General features: G+C 38.7%; 1 pseudogene; it reads right to left on the bottom strand.

The window, feature by feature from the left end:
* The window catches only part of LOC109471236, a 49823-nt pseudogene that overhangs the window by 13927 nt on the left and 24166 nt on the right, over positions 1-11730 (bottom strand).

The following is an 11730-nucleotide window of genomic DNA, read 5'->3' as shown; positions in this document are numbered from 1 at the left end:
ATACTGTCATGGATATTTGTAAGAGTTGAAGTTATTTGGGAATATTTGTACGTACATACTTACTCATACTTTTGACCGTTGTGGTGTAGCCAGTACTAAGTACTATGTTGTGTTTTATGTATTCTTCTTAATGTTTCTGTATTTCAACTTTATAATGTGCAATAGTGTATATTTTTGTGGGTTTTTTTAAAGAACTGTACATTGATTCACAATTCAGTGACTTGTACTTTAAGTTTAAATAACTCTAGAGTCTTGAGCTTGCTTCAGTCATTCATTGGTTTGTCATATTTGACAATCAGGTGCTTTTTCACTTTATGCAAAGGACTATTGAAGCTTGTGACATTGGTAATTGAGAACGAAACGCAGATATTGATTATATAAATGAGGACTTAATTTGCATAATTAATGAGAAAATTTTATAATCATGTAATGATAACTGCCTTGAATTTCATACTTGTGGTATTTGAAAGTTCAGTGAAGTTGAACATCATTAAACATAATGTATTCAGGACCTCATTTGCATAATTTATGAGGAAATGCTAGAAAGGCATTGTTTGTTAATATAAGACTGTCTTTTGGTTGAGAATATGATAAATTGATATAATTCATGGAAATGAGGATCCTATTTGCACAATCAGGGGGAATAATCTACAAATTGTCAGTCATAAATATTAACATCATTTGGCGAGATCGGGGAACTCTAGTCTTTTTGGTATGTTTTTACACCGTAGCAGTTTTTAGAGGTAAATTACACCCCTACTTTTGAGGTTTGGAACAGTCCCTAGGCTGTTAAACAGGCCTGTCTAACATTCCTCCATGCATATCTTAGGTGTGCTTATACATGTACCTGATCTCCCAGTTTGAGTGTCTTGTGTATAGCAGCAGCTGATTTTGTTTCAGAGTTTGAAAGAGAAGCCCCAAAAGGGATTAACGGATTTTTAGATATGAACAATGTAAATCAGAGCATCGTTAACATTATCTTTGACGAACCACAAACACAATTATTACTTCATATAGATCTGTGTCCTACAGACTCTTGTTTTTTTTTAACTTGAAACTGAGAAACCAGAAAAGACTTGAGACTGAGAGACAAAGAGGCAAGAAATCAACATGTTTCACAAGTCACCTTCCAGCCATGTACCCTGGTGGCCTTGATGATCTCCAGATCCTGTAAGGTCAACATGGGGTGCTGCAGAAACAGTCGTTTGCACTGACCCTCACTTGGCTCCAAGATGTTAGACTCAGGACCAATGGGACAGGCCTGGTAACAAATAACAGGCATCACTCATATACATGTCAAGAGAAACCATATTATAACAAATTGAATGTAAAATGTACCATTCCATTACATCATGTATTGCAAATAATAATGATGTTAGACTTAGTATAAATAGTATACATAGTATATACATAGTATGTACATGTACATGTAGTTGCTAATACTAGTAATTACCTCCATGAAATGTGTCATGGAGGTTATATTTTCAGTTGCGTTTATCTGTCCGTCCGTCCGTCCGTCCGTCCGTCCGTCTGTCTGTTGGTCAACAAGATAACTCAAGAACGCCTGGATGGATTGGTTTCATACTTGGTGTGTTGGTAGGGTGTGACGAAAACTGGAAACGATGAGATTTTGGTCCCCCTAGTGGCTTCCCTTGGTACTGCAGCGCAACTTCCGGTTTTGATATCTCGCGATCTGGACATGCTAGGGTCATGAAATTTTGATGGAAGGTAGCTCTCGTGCTTGGGAAGAAGTCATATGAGTTTGGGCCCCCTAGCGGCTTGTTCTGGAACTGCATGGCACTTTCTGGCGAAATGTTTAAAAGCCAATAAGTCCAGACAGGAACAACATATTTTCATTATTTTTGGTGTGTAGGAGGCTGAGAGAGAGATGTACATAATTAAATGTAAATTATGCAAATGAGGACTTTATTTGCATAATTAATGAGGAAATTCTATAATTACAGTGTTTTACATTATACTATGTAACCTATGGCAGGCGGAACTTCAACAGATACTAATTATGCAAATGATGACCTAATTTGCATAATCAATGTGAAAATTCTATGATTTCGTAATGGTGAATGATGAGAATGTCATACTTGGGACATCTGTAAGTTAATCAAAAGTTAACATACATCACGATGCATATATCATGTTAATGCATAGGTCATTTGAACAATTAAAGAAGAAATTTACATTTACATATCAAGATCATATTTCATGGAGGTATGAAATCTCGGAATTCTAGTTCATGTTATTTGCCATATATTGTACATGTGCATGTAGATGTACCTGATACAATCACTGTTACAATAAACCTTGACTTGACTAGCTATAACAAGGACGGGTGTCAAACAACTGAGTGTGTAACAGTGGGGTTTCAAGAGTGCTGTTAACCGACTCATCTGATGGGTCCTGGATCTCTTTGCCTAGCTATAACTTAAGGGCATTGCATTTTGAGCTGGCTGACCAGCTTTGGTGTGGAATTGAATTCCGGGAGCCAGGCTTGTCTTTCTACTCCCGCCTCATATGTGTTTCTATGTGCTTCAGATTTGGGGGCAAATCATAAAAAGAAAAGTGTTTCAAGTGCTACCAACTGACTCGTCTGACGGGTCCGGACCTTTTGGCCTACTGGTTATGGCTGCCTGCCCAGATCTGGCACAGGGTCGATTCCCAGCATGCCAGGAGCCAAGGGTTTTCATGTTCCTACTCGCCCCTAGTTGTTTTAAGTGTACATTCAGGCGGCAATCATGACAATGGGTATGCTTTTAACTTATCATAATATGATCCCTACCAGAGACATGACGATTTTCTCCCTGAATGGGTCGATGGGTGGGTTGGTGACTTGAGCAAACATCTGCTTGAAGTACTCAAACACAAGAGGGCTGTATTGAGACAAGCAGGCCAGGGGAGCATCATTACCCATAGAGCCTAGGGCCTCTTTCCTGTGGGGAAAGACATGAGGAAATAATGTAATTCACTTTAAGTTCAGGTACAAAAATTTCACTGCCTGAGAAAAATAAATCTGGTAGGTGTTCACAGAACTACATGTACAATGTATACAATGTACATATGTTCACAATGTTGTTAGCACTAATGGTTCTAAGTTCACAGTACAGCAGTGCCTGAAACTATAAACATAAATCAGGAATTACAAGTGCATCACAATCTTAAACATATAAAGTGTCAAATGCAGCAATGTCAACTTTACAGTAACTGTATATAGGGGTCAGAAACTGCTCATGAGTCGAGCAGTGAACATAGAGTACATAAAAGGCATGGCAAAGTGATTTCACATTTACATGTACACAGGGCTCGGGATACTTTTTGAAGGTACGTGCAAAATTGCACGTTGGCAAAAATGGTCGCTTGGGCAAGTTTGATTGTAGCTAGCTTCTAATTAATATCTGCCAAACAAAATGGGTCAACTCACTTGTTTTTGACCATAGGTAGCACCAGCATGCTGAGGGTCTCAATAGTGTATCCATAAAGGGGGAGTCGACGGTCATCCTCCACATTTGGGTAGCGGGTGATGTTGTTGTTGACTTCATCAGTTGGTTGTGCTTTATAGAGGTCATCCAAGGTCACAAGCTTACAGAAAATAGGGTTCAAATGTCAGAAGTGAATGTCATATTGTCCCTCAAAAAATACCATATTTTCTATTGGTACTGTACATTGTATATTACAACAGGTTAAGTAGTGAGCATACTGTGGGGCTAAACTGTTCTCTGGTAGTGCATGTTTTCCTGTTTCCTCTTCATGAGTACATCTACATACAGTAGGCTAATAATTTGTTCCAACTCCTCTACTATCCAATGTACAAGTCATGATCAAATCAAAATGTATTTTGTTCTCTTAAAAGGTATTCAAGATAAAATCAGGTCATTTGCTGGAAATTTGCTGTCATTTCCTGGATCTGCCAGCTTCATTTTTTTCTGATTTGCAAAAAAAACCTTTCAGCCCCTGAATCAACCTGATACAAAATGGTCATATTTTGGCCCCAACAGTTGAAGTTTTTCGATTTATCAAAGCAGTGATTTCATTTGGGCATCATACATGTACATGCAGCATTTGGGCCTATCACAAGATACCTAGGTCTGTTTTTTGGTGTGTTTTTTTTGGCCTGTCGCTTCGTATTGTTTCTGAAAAAATCCAAGAACCAACAAATAAAATTGGTGCGGCCTTACAGCGAATTAAATCAACCCTATCACATACATGTACATGTACATGTACTATCCAATGCAAGTCGAGGGCAACATTTTATGGACATTTTTTAATGTACACACAACTGTAGTATGTTGAATGTAATCCTTTCTCATACATGTAGCATACTTATATCTTTGAGGCAAAAGTGTGAAGCCGCAGATGGAAAACGGTTGCTTCTTTCGTATTGTAGGCAGGTTCTAGCTACAGTGTATGTATTTATGGATAGTACCCAAAAATGAAAAGAGATGCCAACATATAGCTTACTTTGGGGCTATTTTAAATACTTCAAGTGTGAAATGAAGAAAATGTTCAGGGAAATAGCAATATCAGACAGATTTCCTTATCTAGAATATTTTCCTTTTTCATTTTCCTGTCCTTATATTGTCTTTACTTGATGTTATCACAGTCACCTTGCTTAGCCATTCCCCATGAGGCCTGGCACCTGCTATCTGTCTCTTCAGCTCAGTGTCTCCACTAATCTCACCGACCTGTGTGTCAACAAGTAGCATCCTGCCAGGCTTCAGGCGGCCCTGCAACAACACAAAATTCATCTTTAAATTTGTTTCAACAGGGCTCGAAATACTGGGTGCATTAATGTAGTCAAACTTGGAGCTGTGCAGGTATTTCTCTTATACCTACATGCAAGGTGAACTGGACCCTGTACTGGGTTTAAATACAAAATTCAACATAGTAACTGTTGTATGTGGATTTTTATTTGCTGCATTCTCTGTTACCACCTACATTTATGTACAAAATGTAATACTTGGCACAGTCTGTGTGGTGCAGGTTGGGGCCATGCGTGTGCCTGGTGGGTACACTGTTCCAGACAATGGGTCCACAGTAGCCTAATTGTATGGATTTGAACACTTCCATTATGGGAGCGCAGGCACACCTCACTTTATTTCTGGTCTCCAATTGATGCTGCACACCCTTAACTTATAAGTATAGAAACCAACTCTTCTATATAGGCAATGATTCTCAAACAAAGTACATAATGTAACTGTGTATAGGTGGAAGGAAATTTAGTTACAAAACTTAACCTACCTTTCTCAGCACATCCGCTGGAGGGATGTCTAACACCCCCACCTCACTCGCCATGATGAGATAGCCTGACTTGGTCACATAGTACCTCGAGGGGCGAAGACCATTTCGGTCCAGGATTGAACCAATGTACCGCCCATCAGAGAACGTGAACAGAGCTGAAAATGCCAGAATCAAGAACTCTAGGTAAAATACGATAGTTAAAATCACAAGTCTTCCAACCTAAGCCTGATATTCATCAGTTAATTCACCATCTTGTTCCTTTTCCCACTGCACCTAGAAATTCTGGACTCACTGCACACTGGAAATTGTTTAGTTTCTATCAATTACAGCCACACAATCTTGAAGATGGCCTGGACGGCTTAAACAGGGCTAAAAATAATTTTCCTGCAATGATATTGCAATTTGTCAGAAATTTTAATTGCTCATTTGATAATCCGAAAATGATTTCATCAGGATGGTAGGACATAGGATATATGTGTGTGTGTATACATATACATATATATATATATATATATATATATATATATATATATATATATACATATAGGGATTTCCTTCTTACACAACCGATTGTGCTTACATTTCGATTCTCACTTTATCAGACACCTTCCTCAAAGCTTCTGACTGGAACTACTGGAACTGGAACTTATGAAACTACAATGTATATTTTTTCAGACACCTACATTATACAAGTTACATGTATATAGCCTTCACTACACAGTGTCATTTAACAAACTTCACAAAAAATTCTTTTTCAGTCTGCAAAAAGGATGCAGGATTGTATTTTGAGCCCTGATTAAAGTACAATGTCATGTACAATGTAAAAAAAATCTAAATCATGTAATTGTCTCATAATAATACTAATAATACCAGTAACACCATTATCTACAAATTTATTTGTAGTGAAGTAAGGTCATGCTTCATTCCACACAGCAAAAAATGCCATTCAACAATTGTACATGTATTCTCTGAAGACACACAAGACTGAGTCAGTATTGTTTCAGAGAAGCAGAGTTAACAACAGCAACATTTCATTGCACAAAATAAGGGAAATTCAGATGATTGTGAAGAGCAAAGCTCAGTTACATGTAAGACAAATCAGCAAAATAAAAGTGAAGATGCACACGGTTTATAATACTGGTTGACTTGCAATAACTTCAGTGCACTCATCAAAACTGACCACATGAATTAGACACATCCTCATCTTTCAAAGTGCCCTACAGTGTACATATAATATGTATGTAATACACCTGATGAATGGGTGTGTGAAAGACATATTTTGGATGTTCGAATTCCCCTATAGTCCACCTCTTGGCCAATGAGAGCTCTGGAACTCTTCACACTAGTACATTGCACATGTAACGTTACATGTAATTAATGAGCTTTTAATGCAAATGAAATGATCAAGAAAAGGTGCGCTTAAAATTTGCTAGGTAGTCTGATGGGCTTTGCCTGCATGCCATCCTATTTGTATACCAGGGCTCCCATACTCACTCCCTAAAAGTATACTATGGGAGCCCTGGTATTCAAACAGTGTGGCCTCCTAGTATATTATAGGATGTAACCCCGGTATTCAAACAGGAGGCTGGAAACTAAACTTAACATGACATTGTAAACATGTAGGTCACAACCAAGCAACCAAGACCTGATTGGGCTGGAAACTAATTAAGCTGCTCCAAATAAGGTAAGACTGAGAACATCTGAGAACACTGAGTATCCAGCATTAGACAAAGGCAACATGCAATAAGTCTCAATAAGACCCCTTTCATACAAAACTTTCAAAAAACTGGTTCAAACCGCTAAATAATTAGTGAGGGAAAACCTGGCTAAAACCGCTAACTAAAACCTCATATCAGACTCTACATAACCGTAAAAAATCCTGTCTGGTGAATAATCAATTAATCGACCATGATTGTAGTTTGAATAACCGTTCCCCTCGCTCTTCCGATTGTTGTCCTTGGCCTTCTAGTTTGTCGTCTTCAGGTTCTTTATCTGTGGCACTGCTCCGTTATCTCTAAGAAACCATGCTCCCCCAACTTGGCAGCAATTTCCAGCTAAACATTTTTGTTTCAATACAGCCCCCCTCCCAACAGCTTTTTCTGCGACTCCTGCTCTCCAAAAATAGATATAGGTTGCATATGGTGATTCCATCGCAAAATGAAGAAAAAACATCGAAAAACAGTAGAAACAAACTCAAAACAACCAAGGAGGTTGAATACAACACAATCAAAGCTTGGAGGTCACACATGGCATGGTTGTTGACCTGGAATTATGGCGTTAAAAATGGTTAGCCTTTAGACGGTGGAAAAAACCCAAACCACCGCGCAGTTTTTGAAAATCAGATTCAAACCCCTAAAAACACTAACTAAAGGTTGATTTGTGTTCACACTAGGCTAAATAAAAAACGGTTAAATAAAAGTCTGGTATGAACGGGATGAAAGACAATTCATCATGGTTTATTTTGTCCTGTAGGAAACAGAAAAGTGAGGACAGTTTGAAAGGGACTTCAAAGTGTCTATCAAACCTCGTAATAGAATAGAACATGCGTCTCTGCTCCAATTCAAACCCCTGCAGAAGAGAGATGTTGGTGAGTTGATTAGCCAGTGAGGTGAAACAGTCTCCACTAGTAACCAAGCAAGTCGAGCACAGTCGAGCCTCCTAAGGGTAGTACATGGTAAATTCATCATGGCTACCTGGTCCATCCCAGGGCTCCATAGCACAGGCACTCCACTGGTAGAAATCTTTCTTGCCTTTCTCCATATATTTATCATTCTGCCACGCCTCAGGAACCATTGTCATGACAGCCTAGTGTTGGAAGAGGGAGAACAAATAAGACAGAGCAGTTAGAAAAGTCGGACAGATTCATCCCAGGTCAGTTCGGGCATAACTGGTCCAGATCATGTCTGGAGTTGCTATCTATCAGCCATTTTCATCCCATGCCAAAAAGACTTTCCAGCTGCAGTGTTCTAGCCAGCATCTGTCTTGACAGAATTTTGCCTCTCATGATAGCCAAAATTTTTCCCATTCTTCCATGTTTGACCGACAAAAATCAGTGTGTAAAGATATGGAAATAGAATGTCATTAACCTGAGCTTAATTATTAGTCCCCAGTAAATTTGACCCTCAAAATGCAAGAAATAGCAATTCAAAGGGTCACGATTTCAATTTTTTTGGGTGAGGCCCCTAAGATTGCTGTGCCTCGTGCCTTCAGCAGTCGACATGACATTATGTTAAAATGTTAAGATGAAGGAAAAATTTTTAGACTGGCTAGAACACTCTCAGACTGGTACATAGTCTGAACTGATGAAATGTACGCATGTCTACGAGGCTTACAGTGTCAAGTGTCAAGCAATATCAGAGCTTGACCACACCATCGTATATTAAGAGACTGTGTTCAAATTGACTTGCAAACAGTTTTCAACCAATTAATTTGCTGATAAATTAAAATAATATTGTCCCCAGTTCCCAGAAATTTTGGTCTTTTTAAAAAGAACCAAATAAAGAAACGTAATTACATGTATATGCTAAAGCAACATCAGCAATACCCCCAGAAGTGTCTTGTAAAAATCCAGCAAGATACAAGATGAGGTCTGGAGGGACAACTTCATGTATATCCAACAGGCAAATACAATGTATGACTGTATGTCAGAAAGAATACTACATTGTAGTATCTAAGTGTGAACTTGAGAAAAATGCTGTTGACCAGTAGTAGGAGTAGTTACCTCAGGTAATGATCTGCCTCCAGCATTGACCAAAAACTCCAGGACATTGTCAAAACATCCTGAGTCAGACTGATCCTTCTCTACAACAGGATACAGCTCCTTAAGTTGGTCCTTAAAGGACAGGCTGGACATCACACCCTCCCGTGCTCTCATCAGGTTCACGTTCCCACGCAGCGTGTTGATCTCCCCATTATGGGCAAGGTATCTGATTGTTGGATGAGGAACAGTGAATGAGAGGAACCCAGGGATAAAACAAATAATAATTTCTAATCAATCTGATATATTATCAACAGGCAGCATCTTTCTATTGAAGAAGAAGTACACAATGTCATGTAAACATGTGCCATACAGTTTAGAACATTTACCATCATACAGTTTAGAATTTAGAATCATTTTGCAGCAAATCATCAAAATAAATTGTGAAAAACACAATTTACATGAAAATGTGAGTGGCGCACTAAGTGCATTTGCACAAGTTTCAAGTTCAATTTATACAGTCTTTCACTCATTCTCATTCAAATGTACAAAATGCTGTTATGCTATGAGGCAAATCATTAGGCAATTAAAAGTACAATATTACTAGGAACTGTAGATGCTGCCTCTTGTTATTAAGTACAATGTAATATGTATTTATGAATAATATAAGTCCTAAATTGACCACAAGATTCTAGGGGCAGTTCTTGTACAGCAGCAAGTTAGAGACAGTCACTTTGCCAGGAACGTTCATCAGAAAAGATTGAGCAAGTCTGACTACCTAATCCAAGCGCCACGGTTATAAAGCTGTTGCGACATCAGCAGATAGTGTATACTAGTATGTAACTAGGTATAAATTGGGTACTATACGTGTTTAAGTTGTCTGACCTCTGTGGGTGTGCTCTCTCCCAGCTAGGGAAGGTGTTAGTAGAGAAGCGACTGTGCACCAGGGACAGGTGGGTCAGGTAATCTGGGTCCTGTAGGTCCAGAAAGTACTGCCACAACTGAGCAGTAGTGGTTTGGCCCTGAAAAAAGTCAATATCAGCTTCTTATTATGATTATCATTAAATTCTTTGAAGCATGGACAGCACAAGATGGTTTGTTATGATTTTTACTGCAGTTTCAGAATGTCTTGCTCATGATAATGACGTGTGCAAAATAATGGCAATTGGCAAGCATATCCCTTTTATTACCTTCGCCAAGAAGGTTACATGTATGTTTTCCTGGTCGTGTGTCTGTGTATCTGTCTGTCAACAGCATAACTCGAGAAAGCTTAGATGGATGATCTTGATATTTGGTAGGTGGGTAGGTCTTAATGAGACCTGGAAATGATTAGATTTTGGACCCCCTAGTGGCTTGTTATGGTACTGCAGCTAAACTTCTGGTTTTGATATCTCATGATCTAGACATGCTGGGGTGACAAAATTTGGATGGTAGGTAGCTCTCATGCTGGGGAAGAAGTGACATGAGTTTGGGCCTCCTAGCGGCTTGCTCAGGAACTGCAGGGCTATCTGTTTGAAAATATTCAAAAGAGGATAACTCAAGAACCGGTGGACGGATCGTCGTGATTTTTGGTATGTAGGTAGCTCAAGTGACGCTTGACATAATTATGCGACAATTATGCAAATTGGACTCTAATTTGCATAATTAATGGGGAAATTCTATAAATCAGCTGCATTACATTATAGGACTATTCAAGCTTGTGACATATGTAATTGAGAACGAGAGAAACACAGGCAGATATTGATTATGTAAATAAACACCTAATTTGCATAAGTAATGAGAAAATGTTATAATTCCATAATGCTAACTGCCTGGAATTTCATACTTGGGGTATTTGAAAGTTAAGTGAAGGTGAACATCATTAAACAAACTTATTCAAATAAGGACCTCATTTGCATAATTTATGAGGAAATGATAGAATGGCTTTGTTTGTTTGTTAAGATAAGGCTGTCTTTTGATGGAGAATATGATCAACTATATAATACAATATTATAATACAATATTATAATATAAATATAATACAAATGAGGATCATATTTGCATAATCAGAAGGAATCAACTTTGTCAGTCATAAAGATTAACATCATTTAGCGAAGGTATGAGATCGTGGGACTCTATCTAGTTGACTCATGCACTGATTGTAAACAGCTTCACAATTCAGCCATCACATACATGTATGGCTGCCACGAGGCATGTATCAAGTCATGTTGTTGTACAATGTATTGATAAACCTGAGTTTACTGCCACTACTACTACTACTCTTTGCAAGAGACACAACATCATGTTCTGACAATATGGACCTTGTAGACCACGATGTCCTGGTTGAGACTACAGATGTAGAAGCGGCGGTTGTCGGTGGATATCTTGTGAGTGGCCTGCTTCCTGAGGGAGAACACCTGCTGACGAAACTTGGCAGGCTCCATGTCACCTGTCACAAACACCTGCAGGTGGGAAGAATTCATTGAGTCCAAAAGTAAGGCCATGCACTGATTTTATATAACTCTATAATAGAGCCTCAGTAGCCTGGCTGCCATCCTCCATAGTAAAGCGCCAACTTCCTATTGTTGCTCACATTTGTTAAGTCACCATGACTTCAGAATGATTATTGATGGATTGTGATGGTACATTGGTACAGTGTACAATGTAGGTCATAGGAAGACACAAAGATCAAAGTCAAATATGGGCCTTCTAATGGCTGACCTTGGTACTGCAGCAAAACTTTGTTTGCTGTATCTTTTGTCCTGAACATGCTATCTAATGGTCTTAACTTTTTGGTGACAGAT

Source organism: Branchiostoma belcheri, unplaced genomic scaffold, assembly GCF_001625305.1.
Source record: "Branchiostoma belcheri isolate BF01 breed outbred unplaced genomic scaffold, Haploidv18h27 scaffold241, whole genome shotgun sequence".
NCBI classification, from domain to species: Eukaryota; Metazoa; Chordata; class Leptocardii; order Amphioxiformes; family Branchiostomatidae; genus Branchiostoma; species Branchiostoma belcheri.
Note: the sequence above shows the minus strand (reverse complement) of the source record. Positions and strands in the feature narration are given on the sequence as shown.